General features: G+C 36.7%; 1 protein-coding gene across 1 annotated transcript in view; it reads right to left on the bottom strand.

Moving 5' to 3' along the window:
- Window positions 1-23,609, bottom strand: part of KCNH8 (potassium voltage-gated channel subfamily H member 8) — a 191,313-nt gene that overhangs the window by 130,107 nt on the left and 37,597 nt on the right. The gene's annotated exons all lie outside the window — the stretch shown is intronic.

Here is a 23,609-nt window from a genome sequence, read left to right as displayed (position 1 = left end):
TTCCCATATGAAACAGGTACATCAAAGATTTACCATCTTGTTGCACCTTAATGCACTTTATAATTTTTCAGTGTCTGTAAGATGCAACTGTCGTCTTTGATAAATTCGAGAATAGTATATTGACATGGACATCAATGAACAAAAAGCGATGTTCCAATTTCAAATCTTTGGCAAATCTTACAGCCTAATAGCTTATTTCCATCCCTTGCTGAAGAGTCTTTGAAGGTTTTGTTGCTTAGATTCTCATCTTCAGCTATAGCACTTTATGGCCTTTTTAAATTAGCATGGAGATCCTTTCCAGATAACATATGAAGTTCTCACACAGTTTTTTTGCTTGTGTTTCCTTATCTTGAAGTGAAAAAAAAATAAAGTTTTATTCAAGGAATCTGCCTACCTTTCACATCGAGGGAGGAAAGAGTATTTTTTGCCCACTGCTTATTAAAGAATGTTTATCTTACAGCTTGCTAGCGGGAACTTAGGAGCAGTCTATTCCCAAGACAGATACCTCTCATTTTTCAGAATCATGTGCGTGTGGATTCATGTGTATGTATTAAGGGAAAATACTATTAACTAAACCAGAATCCCTTGATAAATATTCATAAATTTAAAGAGGAAAAAATTAACTATTTTAATGGAAAACTCAGGTTGATATGCCTAATCCCCACACAGGGATATATTATTCATGAATGGGGAAGGGAGCGACAGAATTCATAAACTAAAAGAGGAAAAATAGGTCTGTTTCAGCCTTAACTGCCACAAGAGTTCTTCATCCATGAAATTCCAAAAACTTCAGCTAAGTTACTCTTTATTTACCCAAGGGATAAAACACTATGGCTGATACTAAGATTTCAGTATTTTAAAGACAATGCTGAGATTTATTAAGTGATCAATTTGCTCTTAAGACTTTGCTTCAGTTACCCACCTTTTGCTTAAATCTAATTAAAGTCTTTCAGTAAATGACTAAAATGTTAAAACAGGCTCTTCTCATTTACCAAATATGTGATTTAAAAATGCATTCTGCTTCAGTGCAGTGCTTGACTTAGCCTGTCATTTTTATTTGCCTAACTAGGGAATAAGTATCATTACCATTCATGCACTGACATGCTGCTCCCCCTGTCAACACAAAACTAAATCCCCACACTGCCAAAAGAATTAAAATCACATGCTTGCACTGCAATTTAATGACAGTGTTACAGAGTAAGACCTGCAGATCATACATCCCAAATGCATCTGTAGCTATCAAATTAATTTACTCCTGGGTTTCTCATTGTTTAAGATATAATTATGTGATGCAAAGACTCTTTTTTTTAAAATTCTAATTGTTGTGAATTGCATGAAGCAGAATATGGAACACTGAAAGGACAGAAAGGGCAGGGAGAATGCTCTTGGAGTGCAGGAGTGTTTGAATATCATTATGAACAGGAATACACTGGAGCTTACCAAGCATATAATGATTTTATGAAAAATTTAAGATGGCCAAACTCTGCTGCCATTTACATCAAAATAAACCCAGAATACTTTTGGTTACTTTATCATTCATAGCAGAAAACAATTTACTTCTAGAAGTCCAATCCAGTGCCAGCTAGAATAAGAGGCAGTCTTTCCATTAACATCAGCTGTGTCTGATAAGGGTTGTAAGCCTAATTTTGCTGAACTTTTTGAGTATGACAGTAAAGCATCAGCTTCAGGAAAATATAATCAGAATTATGTTTTCTGTTTTCCTTGAGTTTGAAGTTCAAATCAAATGATGAAAGATGCACCTGTAATCACAAACTAGTGGACTAAGGGAAATATTTAAATAATTTATTGAAAAAATTTCTTGTAATAGCAACATAATTTTGACCAATAATCATCTGGGTTTCATTGAATTCTTCAGTAATATTTATCAAGCGATAATTAACATTTACCTATTACAGACAGCAAAATTCATCTTCAAACGTATCTTAAAATAGTCTTGCTCAAAGTTTATTTACTTCTGTAATTTATTTTCATAACTTGGAATATCTAATATTGCTTGCTACTCCTAGTGCCCAGAAAGTGCCATAAATTATTTCAAAAAGCAACAACTGAGGGTGAAATTTATATCATTCAGGCTTCAGTGTGACACAAATAACAAACCCAGCATTTAATTCTATGATCTTTGGTGATAGCTAGCTGGATCTTAAAATGCAGAATAGGAAGAATGACATTTTATTTAGAATAATTTATTAGAAATCTATGGACTGGAAGACAGCATTTTTTCTTATCTTTGAACTTACAGTAGGAAAGTTGCAATGAGTGACACAAACCTATTGGTCTGTACATTTTGGCATCTGTTTATATGTAGATTGCAACACTTCCATAATAATAAAGAGGACGTTGAATTCCATATTGTTCTTTCAATTCCATATTGTTCTTTCAGCACATCAACATGAATATTAAGTTATTTTATTCAGGTTGGTTGGGCTTGATGGTCAGGAGATGGTACTAGATTTTTTAAATCAGTACAATAGGATTCTATCGTATCTATCGTATCTATCTATTCAATCATCGTACCGTAGGATTTTTTAAATTTTTTTTTTAAATTTAGACAAGAAAACACATCCAAGCTAAATTCAAGATGCAGTGAGAAAGATTTAACCTATAGCCTTTTGGACTATTTAGAAGCACAGGGCATTTGCAACAACAGAGTAGAACTTTTGCTTATCTGTGTACAACCTGAAATAACAGATTTTGACAAAACCATGAGTAGCATTCTTCAGCTCAGTCCTGTAAGTCTGTGCAAAATAAATAAAAATAATCAAATTGTGTATTTGTATAATAGCTTTGGATAAAAATACTTCATTGTCTGTTCAAGCCATCAAGTGATATGTAAAGGATGATTTAAAAGTGTTTCTTTTAAAGATGGGACAAGAAGCCTAGACACAAAAAAATCCAACAACATTCACTAAGTTTTCCTTTAGCATCAAGTCAGCAGAGATGGATGAATACAACAGAAGTATTTCCACAAATGTTCGGTACAATTTAAAAGCAGATTTGTTTCAACTATGTTTCTTTTCCTTTATGTTCATTTTCTGTGAAGATTAAATGACTTTTGCACATGAAATTTTGAAGGAAGAATATTAGGAGCTTGTATGTCTGCATTTGCTCTGGAAGTAGGACATATTGGAGTGGATGGGACATTGATCAACAGAAGACTCATACTGTTTCCAGAAACCTCTACCAGACACATAACATAAACTCAGAGACAGTTAAAGAAACTGAACCGGAACCATGCTAACTACACCTTCAATCACAGGCTTACACACCACTGCCCTGTTTCAATGACTACAGTGACACCCAAAAATTATAACCTAAGAAACAGAACAAATTTATATCACATACCATCCAGTACAGAGAGACAGGTTTGTTAAATATACCATGACAGAGGTTTAGAATTGTGATAATTAAAGGAAAAGGCCATTATGCAATTCTCTGCTTCATAATTAATGCACGCAATTTATCTGACTGTTTGTAATGAGACAATGTTACAATTAAACTCAGTATTCCCTTGATAAATCTTACTGTCATCCTATTTAGCAAAAAATTACAAAAGGGTTTCTCCTTTAATACTGTAGCTATGCCTGCTATAAATCTCACGACTGTGCTTCCCCAGTTCTTGTAACGGTTTTTTTCAATCAAAGTCCAGATAGTTTCTGCAAGTCTTCATCTTTATCAGTGAAGAGAACATCTATCTGACTTCTTGTGCAATTGCGCACAGCCAACCACCATTCTAATTTTAAATATTAAATTATTTATGAATTAAAAAGGAAGAAGAAAAACCCTACAAAAGAAAAAAATCCCTAGCAATCAAAGAAGCTGCATTAATTAAACAAGTGACTCATGTAGCTACTCTATTGCATGGAGAACCGTCCATAATTCTTCTGGATGAAAGGACTTACTACATTTAGGTTTGATTCCACAGTTCCTACATGGGCAACTTAACAAAAGAAGTCTCATTCCAGGTTCACAGAAATTAGTGTTACAGAGAATATGACCACCTTAACAGTTAAGATTACCTAATTAGAAGATTAAAATAGTATATGAAAACATTTATCTTTTTGTCAGCACATTTAGATGCGAGTTTAATTAGAGTTCAAGCCCATTTACCAACCACTGTCCTTTGAATCTGATTGAGGCCAAAATGATTTTATAATGCATACACTTCCAAATATTAAAGTTACTCTTGAAAATCTTAGTGCAGTTAACTGGGTTAAGATTTATCCAGATCTCGGTGAGTCAGAAATAAAGTTGATTATACTGGTACCTCTTCTCACTCTTCACTAAAAAAATACCGTATATTCCAGTGAATTTACAATAGTACAGTAAAAGGTAGAACTACTGCATAATAAACTTCATGTATGGACTGATGAACAAAGGACCCATCACTGTAAGCTATATAATTGACTTAATTGTCCAAGTCATTTCAAATAAAGGCTGACGTTACAAGGAAATGTATTCATGTAACAGTTACTAATTCAGGGTACAAAACAATATTTCAAGTACCTAGCTCTATGGACTCAGCTCAAGGGTGAGCTGCCATAGCTCCTACTTAACCTGCATTGCCAAAATGAATTTCCAGTATGTAGAAAAGTTCTGAATTCAGCAGCTAAGAAATCAACTTTTCACTTTGCATTTAAAATAATATTTAGTCTCACAGTGAAAATGCTTTACTGTATACAATATTTATAGCTACAAAAAGAATTAATCTGTAGTGAAGTTCAGTATAGAGATATCCATACAAAACTTGGGCCTCTGGATGCTAAATCATCTCCTAGTTGTAATGATAAACATAGATCATAAGCCACTTAAGACTCAATGTTTAACGATCTCAAACCCAGCCTTCAGTACCATTAGTGCATAAGGTCAACACTGGAATAATGACTGCAGCTTTCTTCACGACCAATGAAAGTATGTATTCCAAGAACAAAGCAGACTAAAAACACGGACAGTATCACAGGAAAACAAAATAAAAAACAAACCCAAAAATAACCCTCATGGTGAAATGGGCTTCTGGGATCCTACAGAAAAAAAAAAAAAAGAAAATAATTTGCTTCTCCATTAGAAATCTCTGTATATGTTCCTATTCCCTTTCTAATTTCAATCTCATTTGCATCTACCTGAACTCTAAAGTATAAGAACCGAGAAGGACTTAGTTCAAATAATAGTGACACTGTTACTGCTAATTTATAATTTATAAAACCTTTCAAACTAAAAGTCAGTGCAATTGTAATGAGTGAACTATAGTAAAGGAGAGGAAATTCTAGCAGAGATGTCTTTGAAGTTCTTCAAAATTAAACTCCACTAGAGAAGCAGACATCTAAGTGTTTTCCTCAGAAGGAAATATTAACTAGTCGAATATATGTCTTTTTACTTTTTGTTTCCCTAAAATTATATTCACATTAGACATATATTATGTGCAACAACAATGAAATATTTCTTTTCCCAAAATTTGTCAAAATTTTATTTTTAAATTAAAAAATATTGTATTCTACTTGACTGGCTTTATTTCTTATTGATTGTGCAGTGACTGCCAGCACACAGTGCTGATGTAGCTAAAAAAGCCATATTGCAGTGGTCAAATGTTTACACGCCAGCCCGCGGTTTTATGTGCATTGAAACACTGCAAGTGAAACAGCACTTGCCCATGGAAGAGCCGGGAAAAAGAAATCATTCGCAGTGAAGAGACCCGGCAACTCATGAGTCGCCAGCACATTGCAACAACGCATGGTGTCATCCAGAAGTTACTCAATGGGCACTGAAGGTGCTTGTTGACCCAGCAGAACTGAACCCTCTGTCCCTGAGACGGGAGCTCAGCTGCTGTTTGCTTTTCTGCAGGCGCCCACTGGAGAGCAGAGAGCACAGGTTCTCGCCTCCAAAAGAAGCATGTTTTGCAATTTCTCCAATAAGATACATGGAAATTTTAAGTTCATCCACCAGGCAGAAGGGCCAGTTGTGTAACTCAACTATACTTAATTTGCTGATTTTTTCAGACTGTTCTGTAGACTTAAAATTCACCCGGAATAGTAGAAATGGAATCACTGTAAGTCAAACTAACACATTGAGTTTGCATACACTCAAATCATACAGCCCAATGATTTAAGCGCCTGGGATCACGATTTGGTTTCAAGTACTCAACTGAGAGAAAGGTTTGCAGATGAACAGTCCTCCTGAAGAGAAACATTTTCAAAGACAAGAGCCACATCCTTGTCAAACATTTACCAACGCAATCCTGTCCATACCTTCCTTAATCACCCATCTGAAAATAGGAATGAAATAAGGAGCTGAAAGTTCTTTTGTTTACAGCTGTTTTAAGAACTACATCACCTACTCACAATTGGTGCTCAGTTTACAGACATACCAGACTTTCACCATTGCATAATATTTTGTGGGTTTAGTGTCTTACGCATGCCTTTACCAAATACCATGCCTGATGAACCTGTTTATAATACTAGTGCAGCGGGTAGCCATTTGGATATTTGTCCGCAGTATATGTTCTGCTACTGATGTTGCGATATATCTGAGCAGCCAGATGTTACGGATGTTGCTGACTGAGCTAGTGGAAGAACACAGGAAATAATAGATTAATGAGCTGTTATTCCTGCACACCTGAGGGGAAGAACATAAGCTAGACATTTTGAACCCAGCGTGAAATGCCTTTGAAAGATCATGTTCCTGCCTCTTTGAAATCTAATGCTCCTCTCTTCTTATGAGACTATGTTTGTTATAGAGTGGTAACTAACTCAGGGGCTTGGGAAATATCCTGATGCCAACAATAGGAACTGGATTTCTTTACAATGTGATGAAGTTGAAGAACTATTTAACTACTGTTGAGAAAGTTTCATCTTATCACTTGAAATTAGTTGATTCTGTGGAAATGTGTTTCCCCTTTGGAAGTGACCCTGGAAAAAACACTGAGGTACAGAAGATTCTATATATGAAACAAAGTTGTCAGTAAGTACATAAAGAAAATATTCTCAACATAGAAATACAAAAGGATCTGAGTGCAAAGAGAGTGCAAAAGCTTCATGGTCCTTCCCCTTGCTTCTACAATGCAAGTCCAGTTGAAGCTATTTACTGTCCACATGCTGAGCACAGGGAACTTTCAGCCACTATTCACCAAAAAAAAAAAAAAAGGAGGAGAACAGATTACACTTGCAGCCTTGGAAGTGGCCATGGAAGAAACTGCGAACAGGCTATGCCCTCTGGATGCTGGAGACTCCAGTGAGGCATGAGTCGTACGTGTTCTAATTCTCCTCTGGCGACAGTGGGGCATCTCATACCACTGTTCTTCACCTGGACAAAATGATCTAGCCTCAAAACAGACCCAGACCCAGGTCTGGGTTTAACGTGAAGGCAGAAGGGACAGTAGTCATCCTTCCCCAGCACTATTTGCCCAGTGCAGAGCTTGTGTTCCACAGTGGGTGATGCAGCATCCTCAGCTTTTCATCCATCACTACCGCAGATGCAACTGGACCTGCCTATAGTAACACCACCCAGCTTTTGCATATGATTTTCATTTCCACATGCGAGATACCCAAATAACAACATCCACACCTTTCTCATGTCAAAACCACTGGCTGTTTAATTATCACATGTTACTGTTACATTCTCGGAATAAGAAACATTCATCATTTCATGTAAGTGCTATACTACCCTGAAGTTGTTACTTACAGCAGCTCAGCTCACAGCTGCTTTTCATGTATGCTAGTTCATAGACATCATTTCTGGGCTGTTCACTGTCACTTTAACAATCCTCTATGAGCCCCATGACAATTTCATGCCACTTTGTTGTGACTTCTACAGTATTGATTTATACCTATGATTATTATATTTCAATATTAACGTGCCAATACAGTACCAGGACTCTATGGCTAAAAGTGACCATTTTGAGCCTTTGCAGTTTATACATTCCTCTTTCACTCCCTGAAACTAAAGAGTGATCTTGAGTTAATTTTAATGGGGAGAAGCAGAAGATTCCCGTGTGCCTACTCCAGTGAAATGAGTTTTCTGTAAACTGCAAGAATTCCTTCATGCAGATTTCTCAGAGAAGCAACACTAATCTAAAATGATGCTGTGGAAAAGAGAGTCTGAACAAAGCATGCTCTTTTGACAAATTGACAGAAATCATGTCAAAAATAGTTCACAAAATGATGAGCAGTGTCCAGGAAATGCCATTTCCAGAAAAGGTAGAGTTCTATACTGCGCTACTTACCATAACAAAGAATTATACTGTGTATCCCAAACTCACACTTTCTGAATCCAAAAAATTCTAAGAATCTCAAATAGGGCTCAATGGCAGAGACAAAAAAGGGCTCACTGACATGAGAAAGACCCATAAGAAAAACACATTTTGCGGCTGGAAGGGGATGAGAGGGAGGTTACAGGTGAGAATGTAATTAAGTTACCACCTTCAAAAGAAAACAAGCCATCCTGTAGTGGTTTCCCAGCTGAAAATGATCTTGTGAAAAAACCCAAGGGAAAAATGCTGAAAACTGTGGAAGTGACAGTGTTCTTGTTGAAAAAAAAAGCAGAATAATCTTAATGGAAAAGTAAAGTAGATGCCTGGAGTAGACATAGGCTACTGTTTCTTATAATGTGGCTACTATGGACCTCCTGAGTGATTGGTATAGCTTAAAGCAGGAGTACCTAAGCTTAGATTTACTGATTTATGTAAGATATCCAAATAATCAAGGAAGTAGCTGCCTGGGGAACCTTAAAGACTTGAAGTGAACATTGCCATAATATGGTCTTCTGGAGAAAAATTTGGATTTTGGCTAAATATGGTCTTGGAAATTCAAATTGGAATGTGGTCTTGGAAATTCAAAGCATCTGGAAATTCCTTGCAGTAAGGAGTACAGATATAAATACACAGTAAAATTGTCAGGATTTCTATTACCTTAGAAGAAGAAAAAAAAAATTTGGACTAAGTGATGTCTCAGTGAAAGAAAATGAAAAAACTCCCTGAATTGAACCTCAAAGAACTTGAACAGTGCAGATAAGAGAAGAAACACACCAAAATCATGAAGGGACTGAAAACACTTTGTTACTCGAAACCTAAGCCTTTTTATGTCTGCTTGTTTTGTTTTATTTCTAGTTCTTTTTCAAAGGAAATAAAGACGCTAAATAGCACAGAAGAACCTTTGTCATTTCTATAGCAAATGTTATTTTCGTTCTGCTGCGGAAGAAAATCTGTTCCCCTACCCACCCCCTTGCCCCCCAAATACTGCCTTAATAAAACAAACCTTACATCAGAAAGAGACTCAGATCAGAAGAATAGGCCGGTGTTAAGTAATTAGTGCAAGACCCAAACCTCCAACATGCCAGGAAATTGTTATCTATTAACTGCACTGCAGTGAATCAGTGTCATCAGGGAACCAAGTAACAATTTTTTGGTCAAAACATACAAATCACGTTTTGGGTTTTGACTAAATTCCTCTTACTTGTCCAAAATAGTTTCACATAAAAAAAAAATGTTGCCACTATACTTGCAAGACAATGTCAGCACTACTTTTGTTCCACAGGAGTGAAGTTTAAAGATGCTGCAATCAAATTCCACTGTTGTTACAAGAGACAGTTTGAAGTCTTGCCTTGTTTCTCCAAAGCCCAATCTAAAGAAAGTGCTGAAGAATGTCTCGACCAAATGGCAGCAGATGCTTGTATCTAGTTGCAAAGTTTTCATGCAAGAGAGAAAAATCGTATTCATTCGGAGAGTTTTGAAATGATTTGTAGAAAGCCGGGTATTTACACCGTGGATTGGTCCTCTATCTCGTCAAGTAGAATTGGCGCTGAGCAAACATAGAGAAAAATACTAAAAATACACAAATAAAACAAGTTTTTGCATAAACTGTGCAAGGTTCTATAAATTACACTTACTGAAAACACCAAAAGTAGAAAAAAGCTGTAAATTACAACATGATTATACTGCCACATTTCCTATGGGACGTGATGCTATAATTTTGGAAATTCATTGCTGTTCTAGATACTGTTTTGAATATAAAAATAATTCAGAGAGACTGTTAAGTCAGTTGGAGAATTTAACCAGCAGCATCCTATACACCAGCAAAAATGCCTTTGTCCATTTCATACCCTTTTGCAATTCAAGTTGCCACAATACCAAAGCAGCGTAAACCTCTTCTTTAGTCTACTGAACCTGCACATCAGGGTCAGGAGCCTCATCTCCACAACAATGGTGGGAAGTGACTTCTTCCAAGGGGTTACTCAGAATAAGAACCTATATTTATCATATGGGGAGCATATGGGGACTAAACTCCTTTATGACTAAGCTAGACTCTCTTAAAAGCACACGAACGGGGGAATATCAGTAAACAAGCCATGAAAGAAGTTAGAAGAACCCTTCCATAGTATGTCTATGCAGGTAGGCTCTAAATGTTGAGTAAAAGCACCTGACCTTGCTCATGTCTTTCCTTCTTGCAAATAAAGGGCAAAGAACATCTGTAGGTGAGATACTGTAGAACTGATTACTTAACTGGAAATTATTCTAAGGAAAGAGAAAGAAAGGTACTGCTTTTTGTTGCTGTTTTTGTTGGTTTTCTTTTTATTCTAACAAAATGAGGTGCATGAAGTAGGAGACTGACCTCATGGATTATATTGTGGTGCAGGAAAATCACTCCATTTCAGACCTCCCCATATGTGTAAATATGAGTAAATCAGGTCATTACACATATTTTGCACAACAGCGTAAATTAACATTCTTAAGTTACAATAGCAATAATGATAACTCTGAAAGCCTTGGATGAAAACTTCACAAAATCTACAGTTGCTGGTTAAAAATAACAAATAAAAAGTGTGTGAAACCTGACCTGTTAAAACAAATACTCTCACACAAGCAGAGAAAACATATGGTATAGTGGATTTACATCAGAAATAGCACCAAATATTGTGCAGTGCCTTGGGTACTATAGTGCCTTAGTCTTAGTAATGCTATGGGACTGCTACTTGCAGCCCCATAACCTTTACCTGCACTGTTGAGGCAGCGTTTCCAGAGCCTCTGTAGTATTATTCTTTCTTTATCCTTCTCATACTCTTGTTCTCATACTGTTGTTTTCACAGCCTTGCACCTGCAAGGCTGAATAGTGGTGGGCTCTGACAGGAAACACCTATCACTGGTCTGAGAATGACCCCTCGGTTCCCCTTGTCTCCTTAACTTGATTCGTAGATTTTAGTTTATTAGAGAGAACCAAAACACTGTGCACAACCAATTAACTAATAGTAATTCAAGTATTCAATAACTATTAACCCCTAATAGGTGTACACACAAGTTTAACAAGTAATAAATGCACTTCACTGCCAGCTAATTCACGTATCCCCGTCAGCACTAATGCCATCATTTAATGGGAACAACCAGTTTGAGGGGGGAGGGGTTAGAGAAAGTCCTGATAAAAGTGTACAGCACTAGGGGACAACAAGGTGAAAAACCATCTTCCCTGTTGCCACTCGCTGCACTGGAGAAATGCCCAGAGCTTTTCCTGGGGTCCTGTCACTGCTTGTCCCAGCTGGCCACTGGGAAGGGTTTTCCTTTTCCCTTTGTGCTCTCTCTCTCTCTCCTTTGTTGTTTTACTTTTCTCCTAAATCAGCTTTTCAGAGTTAATGTGTGCCGTTAGCTGTGGGCTCCACTATGAAACCTCTGAGCACGTAAGCCTGTCTCAACATGTTTTGTGCAACACTAACTTCCTACTCATTCCTCACTCTCAGCCTCTGCTCTTTCCTGTGCGGGCTTTCCCGGTCCCTCATGCTGGTTGTGTCAACCAGCTGACCTCACCAACTCACTCAGTAAAGAAGTGTGCTCTTTTATTATTTTTTTTTAAACTTGGGTTGAAGTCCTGCTGGATTAGCAGGCTGAATCCTCTGGTCAGGTGACAGCAGAACTTCAGTGCAAGGGACAGGGGGAGAGCAGCATGGAGGAGGAGGAGGCGGCAGCGGCATGGGATCTCTTCCTTTAGAGGTCAGCAGGTGGTAGGTCAGTTTTGTTAATTCTTTGTACGGTAATAAATATAACCCACTTCGGGTCAACACGGCCTGTGGCAATCTGGGGAGCAATCTGGGGAGCAGCTCAAGGACACAATATTCCAGAAAAAGGGCTTCTTTTAACAAACATGTCAGAACCTGAATACTGCTGCACTGTTTTCTATATTAATGTGGACTCCTGTGTGGGAGTCACATCAGTGGAAAACTGAGCAGCCACAGCAGGAGCCAAAAAGAAAATATGTTTCAGGGAAAAATGAAGTCTCTCATCAAGGCAATCATCCAAGCACTAAATAACAAGCCAGCATCTGACGCAGTAATAAATTGAGATTCATTCAGAACAGAGATAAAAGTCTCTAAACCCTTTTAGAACACTTCCAGGCTTTACTTTTTTTTTTATTTTATCTTTCTCTTTCATAAGACTTTCAAATCATTTTTAGCCTCAGCTTAGATGGAAAGACCCTTCAGAGGGCTGCCCAAGAACTTCTCTTGCTTCAGAAAAAGTTGATCAGCCTTCTCTCTCTCATGACAGACAGATAGTCCATTGCCTTAATTTCCCATTCTCTTAACAAAGCCTTCAACAGTGACATAAGCAAGACTCGCCTCTTTTCATTCTAGGAGACAGAAGAAATGGAGAGACAGAACTCTGAAACTTGGTTCTGCTCCCCTTTTTAATTGCTATTTATTTTATTCCTTGCTAGTTGGTTGGACTGGCATACTTCTGTCAGTATTATTAACTACATGCACTTTAGTAGACTCTTATGTTCTAGTACATTTTATGAGCATATATTTTTTTTAAAAAAAAGTTCTAAACTGCCTAAATCATGAACCAAAATGCAAGTTAAGAGACAATAAAGAGTTGGAGACCTAAAAAAAAAAAAAAAAAGAAATAAAAGAGGAATTCAGGAAAGACAGTTGCTATCAACATAATTAGCTTGCCATTTCTAGAGGATGCTGTGGGATACAGCTGTCTGCACAGGTCAGATCATTAACCTCTTTGCTTTGCTTCCTCACTCTACTTCATTAAAGAAATTCCAAAGGGAAAATTACATAAACAGTGTTTTTTAGATATTATTAAAATATTTTTAGTATCAATACCATCAAAGGAGGTAATTTTTTTCAATAGTATCTTGAAGTTTATTTTTCAATATATAGAAGTCTTCAGCTGATTATAATCCTTCAAAATTAATTGGAATACTGTCATAAGACTAAGTCTGGGGTTTTTCAAACTTGTCCAGGAGCAGTGATTCCCCATCTTTCTAACCCACCACCTAATCCACTGTATTTCAAAGGGTTCTTCAGAAGCAGGAAATACATTCATTATTTCTCTGGAAGTACTTCTACCTAGATTTAATTAACATTTAAATTTGCTTTTAAAAATTCCTTGTTCATATAACCTCTGCTTCAGAAGGGTATCTCTTCAGAAAAATTGGTCAAAAAAAAAACATGCATGAAATGCAACAATTTAAACCGATATATCAGTTTCAAATAAAAGGATTTTCACTAATTATTTTTGTGGCTTTTTAAAAAAGAAACCAAAAGTAATAATAATAAGCTATTTCTTTTTACCATTTCATATGACATAGTAATGAAAATGTAAAACAGTACACAGGGAAAAAAATCAATTAAGAAAATCAAGAAAACCATTTCCCAAAGCTTTTGTTCTTCTCAGGATATAGCCTCAAATAAAGGATTAACCAACATCCTTGCGGCATGCAAGGAAAGTAAATATGCTTGGACCTCTAGGAAATAATACACGGGTGATATTTCAGGAAAGGATGTTCAGTTTGGCTTTTTTTCCACCCACATTTTTCATAAATGAGCATTTAGTGGACCAAAATCCATGCCATAGGCCCTACATTTCCTTCTTCAGAGGATCTCTCAGCAATTTCTTCCAGTTATAGAAGTCATCCAGGTCCTCAGCTTTAAACAACTGAGATGTTTATTTCTCATCCATTTACCCACCCGTTGTGGCCTCCACCGCCATTACAGTCCCCAGAACTGTCACTATTTCTTTGGGCAGTCTAAATCCCTAAGAAAAGGGCTTTATGTTGATTTCTATGGTAGTTGTCTCTGACTGGATTTAGGAAACGGGAACTGATTAGAGTGGAACAGAAACAGCGTTTGCCTCAAACTTGAATTAAGCAAGGATCTGAGATTCATATATCCTTGGTCTTCAATCTACTGTACTAAAAGGTTGTAACACACAAAGTTTAGTCACGTCGACACCTGCCTTCACAGCATTTAACAACCAATCTTTGTGAACAATTTTCTCTTCCATTTCGGCTTTCCTAGAAAAGAATGAGTAGCCTTGTTCGGCGTTTGGGCTCCTTGATCTTACCCCAGTCTTCAAGAGATACAACAAAAACATAATCTGCTATCAGCTATATGCCCACAGTAGAAAACCGAATAACCTAGCAATCATCTGTATAAATTTCAGCTTCCACAAGAAGTGAAGGAAGCTATACAGCATACGTTTAATATCTTCTTTTGTGAGAGAGGCAACCTTAAGGATTTCACTTTACAAATATATTTCTGTACCACATCCCTATGTTTTCAATTAAAATCCAACAACATTCACATTTTTCAACATATTTTGTATGCAAGAATCTGAATGTTTAACTTCTGTTAATTAGTTGTTGCTCCATTTCTTACTAACATGCCAGATATTTTCAGGCACTGCTCTTAGTTATGCTGTTCCACGTTTGACATGGGAGCTGATGCTAATTGAGCCAGTCCTATTCAGCTGGTTAAACTAATGACTAAGTCTTACTTCACTTTCTGTAACTGAAACCAAATTAAAAGAGACAAATGACAAATTTATATTTTTTTTTCATTTCCAAACCCAGTATGATTTGTTTCTAAAAAAAAAAAACTTTAAAAATAAGTAATAAAATTAAAAATCAATATCTGGCCAAACACTTATGTCGTTACACAGGCACGTGAGATTTGTATTGATCATGACGCGATATTTCTGTAACTGAGATGTTTCATTTCCTAAAGAGTTTTCTCTCTGCTAAATGACAAGTAAAGAGAGAACACATTCATAACAAAATTAATATGCAATCTATAAAACATTTCAAGAGTATTATAATTCAGAAGAAGCCTGTTTCTCAGCCATGAGACAGATGTGTCCCACTGATGCCCTGCCGCGTTCAGCACCCCATCTCTCATAACGCAGAATTACTGATGGTTAACCGACACCGCTAGTGACGTACCGCCTGGCGCTTTCCACCAAACCACGCACAGGCCAGCTTTGCTTTGAAAGCAAGATGAGGCGCATGCATGCTTGCTGCTTTGGACTTGCATTTTCTATATTTGATTTCAAACTTTAGGAATATTTGCAAGGAAAGAAAATCCTAAGGAGACCTTCCACAAAGGAGTCATAGCAAGTCTGCTATAGAAGCTCCTTAACTGTCAGCTGTGAGAGAAGTAAAACTTGAGATGGGATTTGCATCTCCTAGCCACTGGCTTCTTAACTGCAGTTCACTATGGCAAGAGCATCTTCATAACTCCTTTTGTTATGCCACAGTACTTAAATCCTCTTCCTTCTCTACCTCAGTACTCCTTGCTCCCTACATACGCCCCTCACGATTCCTCCAGTTCCTCCCTATCTTCTATTTTAGTTTGCTTTCAGTTCTCATGAGGCAGAGGCAGAGCACGTTCTCCTGGCTTGCCGAGGTGTGCATGCTGCTTGGTTTGCTGGGGGAACAGGAGACCTTCCACCCAAGAGACACGGGTAAGCAAAGTGGAACTTCTTCTGAGAACCAAACAAATGGCTTTAAACATTTTATATGGCTTCTGGTTGCTTCTTCTGCAAGCCTATTGCACACACTTCTTATTTCTTAAATCATCCAGCAGGTTCTCAAGGTTATTTTCTGAGGAAGGGGGAGGGAACTGACAGATTATAATACAACATGCATCTTGTTTTCTTGGAACCGGGACAAAAAGCAGTGCTTGCCATGATTATATTAGTTTTAATCTTTCTCTCAGAGTTTTAGTATGAGGCAATGCTATTATGTAATGAAAACAGAGAAAGTGAAAATCTCTAAATACGTATTTTTCTTAATATATGTTTGATCTGTACAGAATCACTAAAAATAGCATTCTGAAATTGTTAAAATATGCTCAGTCTTTGCTAATCTGAAGGCTTTTGTTTTAGTTCACCACTGCACAGTGTTTTTCCACAGTTTAAATGTCCAGTGTCTATACTTTTGTAATTTTATTGGCCAGAAGAGCCCAGATCAGATGTGACTTTCCTCAGAGTATTTGTCCACAAGCAGATAACTTATTTTTCATACTGTACATGTAAACTATTTCAGTCGCTGGGGTTTTTAGGGTGATTTTTTTTTTTTTAAAGTTAAAATGTGATTTGGGAATCTAATTCTTCTTTTGGGATGCTAATCTTCTCAAAATTAAATGCCACTGTTAATGGTTCAAAGGCAGCACATCCCATAACTAGAAAGTAATAGGTAAAATAGAAACTCTCAAGCTTGCTATTGACTGGAGATGTAAATCCTGGTTACACTCCTTCATAGAACTGATGCAGAAGTACCAAGAGCGCTGGTGCTGAAGTACCCCTTTGTTCCCATTCTTACTATTCCTTCTCACCCTTTTTTTTTTTTACTTTGATTTCAAACTGCTGCAAAAATTGTCTCTAGGCCTATCATCTTATATTGCCTGTCACAATATAGATTTTAAAATGTTATTCTTGTGAGTATGATATTGGCAACCTAGGATTAAACTCTACACCTTCCCTTCCCACAATTATTTTCCACGTAACAGAACTTGAGTCTATCTGAAAATCTTGAGTAGAATGGATCCTAATAAAATCTTGTTCAAGTGCAACCTGTTTGGCCTTTCATGTTGTTTCTTTGGAGACACAATCATGCACACCAAGATCATGATATAAAAATTAGAATAAGGCTCTGCTATTACTACTCCAATGTACTTTACTATTTTATGTAAAGGTAAGAAACAAGGGGCGGGGGAACGGCGCCCAAAAACCTTTCCTGATATGCATCATAATTTCCTCTCCTTTATTCGCTAAAGAATCAAGTTCATCATGAGAAGGAATTAATGCCATTTTAATCAATATATGTTTTTTCCATTTTCAAAAATAGATGTCATCTTCATCCTTAGATATATGTATTTAAAATCTCATTTTCCATGCTCTCAGTTACTCTCATACATCTCCAGGGCAACTCATTTGACAGTAATAAATTTATCTTACTCTAGAAGGGATGGAAATCTAGAAACTTAGATTAAGCTTCAGTACTTTTCAAAAGTATTTCAGCTGAATCCAGCACTTTTTTCCCTGGCAGCTGGCAAATTAGATTCTGATTTCGATAATATCCATTTGCATCTCATAGAAAATATTTTCAGTGCAGACTCAAGGAGAGGCAATAATTTTAGGATCACAATCTAGCAATTAACCACTTTTATTAAATTATAATATTGTTATCAAAGGGAAACAGTGAAATGGTAACTAAGGCGATAATCGTTTTAGGCTGCTGCTAATTTTAGTGTCAATAAATAGAATTTGTTTCTAAACTTCCATATTCTCTCCTTTATAAACTGTTTTATTCCATTTTAGAACAGATGTTACACTATTTATTCTCTTACTGTTTTTGGTTTGTTGTTGTTTCATTCTTTAAATTCCTTCTCCCTGCAAAACAATGGTGCCAAACAACATTCAGCTGTCAATCTGAAAATATACGACAAGCTTAAAACATGTGTTGATAGGTTTGTCATCTGGATTTGTTTAGGGAAAAAAGATAGTATCAAGCGGACAAACTCTGAACATATATAAACTCTAAAAGAAAAGCAACACCAGCGGCACCCCTAAAAGCACATCAATAGACTGTTCAAAAGATTTTTCTTTGAAAAGGCATTTCAAATAGATAAAAGACTTTTGCAACTTTTGCAATTTCATTTATAATATGATTTTTCCAATCACTAAGACGTTGAGCATTACATAAAGTTTAGGTTGGAGCATTTGTGGTTTTGAGATGTCCCCTGCAATTGCATGCTGAACAATAACTCTCTTGGTTCAATTTCTTAAAAACTCCAATTTTTTCTCTCCAACAACATTTTCTCTGACACCAGACCAGCAGTTAATTCAACTTCTTCACTCTTACAGGTATCAAACCTCTGCGGTACTGCTTGTATCTGCAAATCACTAACAGCAGAAAAAAATAAAGAGTCTTTGGAAAGCAAGGCCATATCCTTCATTATTAATAATGCAGCCTTTTTACAAGAAAAGAGGTAGAAGGACTTTTGATGGGTTTTGTTAAGTGACCCATGTCTGGATGAAACTGCGCTGTCTGAGCTGACTGTGCTCCAGCATACAAGATCTGCTGGACGAGACTCGTCGTTTAATACTCAGTCCACAGGCCTGATTATTAGAGATTATTTTGCCATTTTAGCAGCTGTTCTTTTGCCAGAAGTTAAGTAAAATAGAACTGAAGTAAACAGAAAATTCAAAACTAATCAAAACACAGAAACAATTATAGTAGATTTGTGCTTGAGAATCAGTGCTCAGACTGAATTACATCAAAATGGGTTTCAGGCTTCCCAAATAAATCACTAGATTCCCCCGGATTATTATATTGGGGTTGGGGATGTCATTTGGACTTTTTTGTGTTAGGGGCTGGGATTTTTTTATTTCAGATGGGGTAGACTGATACTTCTTCCCTTCTCATGTTTATGTTACTTTTCTGATTTCTAGTATCTCCCTTTCGTTCCTCACTTCCTCCCTAATTTTTTTGATTACTTTCTCCAGCTCCATACTGCTAACTCAAACCATTTTCTGTTCCCACATTCCCAGTCAGAAGATCACTGAACAAGGATGCAAAGGCGCTGCCTGCCACTGAGCTGAAAACTGGAAGATAAAGACTGAAGTCAGTGTTTGTGGACTTTATTTGAGCTTGGAAATTAATTGTTTGTGACCTATTCCTCCAGCTAGCTGTATTGTGAATTACAACAGTTTCAGAGAGCAAAGGGCAGATAACTTTCCTGACAGCCAACTGTTTTATCCACTAATAAAACAACATCTTTGTGCTATGCGTACAGGACGTGAGGCAGCTTTCCTTACTAATATTTACCCGCTCCTATGTCTTGCAAGTTGATTGTCATCTTGAGGAGATTCATCAAGACTGGGGAAAGCTGAATGAAGTTAATAGCTTGCTTTAAGCTACAGGTAATGAGACATTGTGCTCAACCTCACGATTAAAAAGAATAAGTAGAATAGGCTTAACTGAAGTTGGGTCAAACAGAAAATGTCTTCTCACATTTCTTGAAGTACATAGACAGAAGTAAGTGCTAATTAAGCAGTCATTATGTCACTTGCAACAACTACTTACCAATTATTTAAAAATGTTTGCCAAGGTAGCTAATAAAAACTTCTAGGAATGCAACAATTATCTGCATTAAAATGAGTGATATAAGCAGAGATATCAATAAACTGAGTAGGATACAGCAGCTCATTCCTGCATGATCAGACTGCTAGTTACATATGAAGAGAGGTAGCAGACAGGCAGGACATCTCTTCTCTAAAACTGACATCTATTTGTTCTGGATTTAATTCTATGAATGAGTGAAAATTAGAGTTGTTCAGTCAATTAAGTATGCATTTATTACAGATTCTACCTTGTCAGTTCCGATTTAAGAGCAATGCTTATGGAGGGACTGCATTTATTAAGTTTGGTTTGAAAGTGGTCTCTAGACACAGTGTATAATTCAAGTTTATTACACCACAGAAGCATAAACCTGAGTGGCAAAAAGAGGTACATGTAAAAAAGTCACAGCACTGACTGTCAGTTATAAGTCCAACAGTGAGCTTGAGACAAGAGTTAGACTGGAAACTCACAGTCAAAGCACTGTAACCCCACAGGATGGAGCACCCTGAGAATGGAGAGCCCATTTTAGAAGAAATGCTGGAGTCTGGAAACACAGACTTTGTTGCACATGAGAAACCTCCCTCCTGCCCCCAAAGTAGAAAGGGAGACATGCATATATCTTTCCCCTGATTGTGTTTCTCCTTTTTTTTCCGTGATAATCAGAAGCTGAGAAGAAGGGGCACTCATGTGGCATGCAGGATTTGATCCCCAAACGGGTTGTATCCGTAAGTACCTGAATTATCGGAGTATGTATTCAATTTCTGTCGCTCAGTCTTGTCTCTTCCACATGAAAGATAATATTCACTGAGTCAGAGAGAGACGGAGCCGATCACAGTCATCAGTATCCCAGGCTGTTGTGCATTTTGGATCTGAGTCACCCCAAACTCTTCTGATTTCTCCAGAAATTTTACGTAGAGGCTAATGGACTGACTAAATTGTCTCTGGGGGTTTTCAAAGCCCAGTATTCTTTAAGTCGTTCCATACAAACTTCTCTCTTTCAACTGGATTTTATCGTGAGTATTGTCCCAGTAGTAACACAGTAATTCAGCATGGTAGACATGGGCATTTTTCTTTGCTGAGGTCTCAAAACAGAAATTATTCCCTCCAACTTCAACCTCTTCCTGGTATTTAAACTTGCTGTAAAATGCTAGGTACATTTAAAACAAAAATAAAACCGCCAAATATCTTACATCTGTCGCCTAACATCACTCACCTTTTCTTCATTATTTCTGGCCGAATATTTTAATTGGAATGAAATGGGTATCACTTGTGCTTCTGTTATTTCTTTTTTTCCCTCAAAGACTACACAAGAAGAGGCTGCCTTGTGCATGTAATATTATTTTTAGTAAAAATGACAGCACCATAGTTTCAAATGTTCTAATAATTGGAACAAAGGATAATTTTGACTGTCTGCCTTTTAAATTATGTCCTCCTGTGGCATGGCTGCCACTGTAGGCTCCTCTTTGTCCCACACGAGTCTGACTCCACAGAATTCTGGAGCACAACGGAATATTTATTAGTAGATTCCAAAATTAATTAGCTTGTATTTATGCAGTGTTTTGAAAGAGAAAAGCATTACACACATATTGATGTTACAAGTAATTATGAATAAAACCCAACTTTGTTAAGATCTGATGTTAATTCCCTGATGCCTGGCATGCAGCATAATTATTTCTACAAAGCTCAAGATTTTTGTAGTGTGGCGAATAGGAAATGTACCAAAACCGGACTTGTATAGTACTGTGTTGTTTAAATCTTCTAGACCTGTTCTTCTAGCCAGAGTCACAGAAGAGCATCTCCTCAGACTTAATAAACAGAGGATTTTATAAAAAAATGAAGGCAACAGTTAATCATAGACCAAGCAGATCTCAAAGGTTGCATCTATATTTTAAAAAATAGAAATCAAGGACTGTTCTCTGTCCCTGAGGTGATTGGTACAGTACATTTCTTATTCTTATAGCTACACCTATTCATTTAGATTCCACCCAAAAAAAAAGAGCAAATCCACAAATGAAACAAACAAACAAACCAACGGACAAAAAACCTAGGCAACGAATGCCAGGGCAGCCTCATTTTTACTGCCTACTGAGAACAAGCCTTTTTCCTGTATCTGTTTTTGGCACTATATGTGTAAACAGAGGTTGGTTTGGACAAAAAACATACCATAAATCTTATTAACTATCATACTCTATAAGATAAAAGCTTGCACCTAGGCCCTGTTTCAGGAATTTTGACTAAGTCCGTACTGATAAATTAACCAGGCCAATTAAAAGCATCAATGCCAAGTACTAAGCAGTCAACAGTAGTAAAGAAATCAGCACCAATCCTATCAGTTGTTTGAATCAACAGCCATTGATTGCAGCTAGCTAGATGTCTTTACTTGATATGACGATTAGCTCTATACAGACAGTATTTATTCTATGTTATACATTCTATAAATTCCTAATGAGTAAGGCAAATCTTTTGCCCCACTGCCTTGACTTCACCTTGTTCTATGACAGAGCTCTAGAAGTCCTGAATAACGTTAGAGCCACACTATGAGATTTTAACAGGGAATTTTACTCTGCTTTAAATTTATACAGGTATAAAACTAGGAAAATTGTGGAAACTGCATGAATAGAAAGAGAAAGATCAGAATTTTGTTTAGCAAAATAAAGACTGAGAAGACATATGGCTTCTGTATGTGAGAAAGAGTGTATAAGCGGGGCGAGTAAGGAAAGGTAGGAACTACAAAACCATTTTGTCTTTATGTAGTTATGCATTGGAAATGTTATCCGAATTTCCATCCAAAGTCAGGCTCTAGAGGAGCCTCAGCGTAAAGGGACAACACCTTCTCTGAAACAGAACACCACCAACCTCACAAAGATTAAACTGAAAAAAATTAAAGAAATTACATGACGTGTTGTCTGCAATAGTAAGATACTTTGTTCAGGGACTGAGGAAATCCCTTCTAATTCTAAATTCCTATTCTTTTTTGAAACTGCTAAATACAAAAAGTTATGACTTAAAATCCTGGTCCTACTGAAGTAATTGTGATACAGGACAGAAGCGCTGGAAACATCAGCCCTGGGATGGGAAAACTGGGATATTTCTAGATGTCTTACCAGGGTGAACATTGCAGGGATCTAGGCAGTACTCTTCTAATACCTTATTTTGAATGAGACAAATAAAACATTTTAACTAAAGGTTTGGGGATGAGCTACCTGTTACTCACGGAAATTTCTTTGTTAGAATGTTTTCAATGAATTATTTCCAATATCAATAAAGACTTTCACATTTTTAAACACATGGGCAGTATTTTTCCATTTCAGATTTCTTATAATGTCAGAGAAAGACATTTTGTTCTTGTCCCCAGTAGTCATCAGAACAGTCAAACTTCAAAAATATTTTCTTCGTAGTATTTTTCATTAGTATCTGTTAATATCTGTTCCATTAGCGCCTGCTCTAGCATCACTATTTTTAGGAAGAGAATGAAAAAGGACTACATCATGTAATAGAAGCTTTGGATATATGTAGTCTGTAAAAAAACATACAGTAACAACTTTTATCTGCTTCATTGCTGAGTTAGCAACACCCTGAGCTTTTAAGACCATGAATATTTAATTTCCATCATGTCCACTGCTCCATTTTCATTAATTGCTAAATTCCCATATGTGTAAAGTTGTATCAAGTGTATATTTTCATTTGCAATGGCATTTAGAAATGATCTATAGGGAGTGAAATAGTTCTGTGTTACTTCAGTCACACTCTAAGGAAACCAATAATAGTTATCACTTCCCTTGTTCCGGATGCAAAAATAATTTTGCCAACTTAATCTTCAAAAGCTGCATTTTTTTTTTTAATATGATAGATTATCTTTAAGCTCTGTGAGTTATTATGCAAGAATGACAGATAAATTGCAAAGTATACTTGCACGTAAAATAAACTTCTGGCTTTTTTAGATAGAAAGAAATAAATAATTTTGAGAAATTGCTGGTAGTTTAGGTATGTTCAAACCATTAGGACTGGTTTGAAACCGCACAAAAAAAATAATAATCCTACCACACAGTCTTTTAAGACGTCACTAAAGAATAGGGAAGTAAGAATTCGGCAGTCTAACATTTTTAGTTATGGAGAACAGGAAAGGCAGGGTGCAAAAATACTTGTGGAGTTTGACTTTAAAGCCTTCACAGGCAAAATGAACACACTGAAAGATGGAGACTTCAA

Source organism: Chroicocephalus ridibundus, chromosome 2 (genome assembly GCF_963924245.1).
Source record: "Chroicocephalus ridibundus chromosome 2, bChrRid1.1, whole genome shotgun sequence".
Classification (NCBI taxonomy): Eukaryota; Metazoa; Chordata; class Aves; order Charadriiformes; family Laridae; genus Chroicocephalus; species Chroicocephalus ridibundus.
Note: the sequence above shows the minus strand (reverse complement) of the source record. Positions and strands in the feature narration are given on the sequence as shown.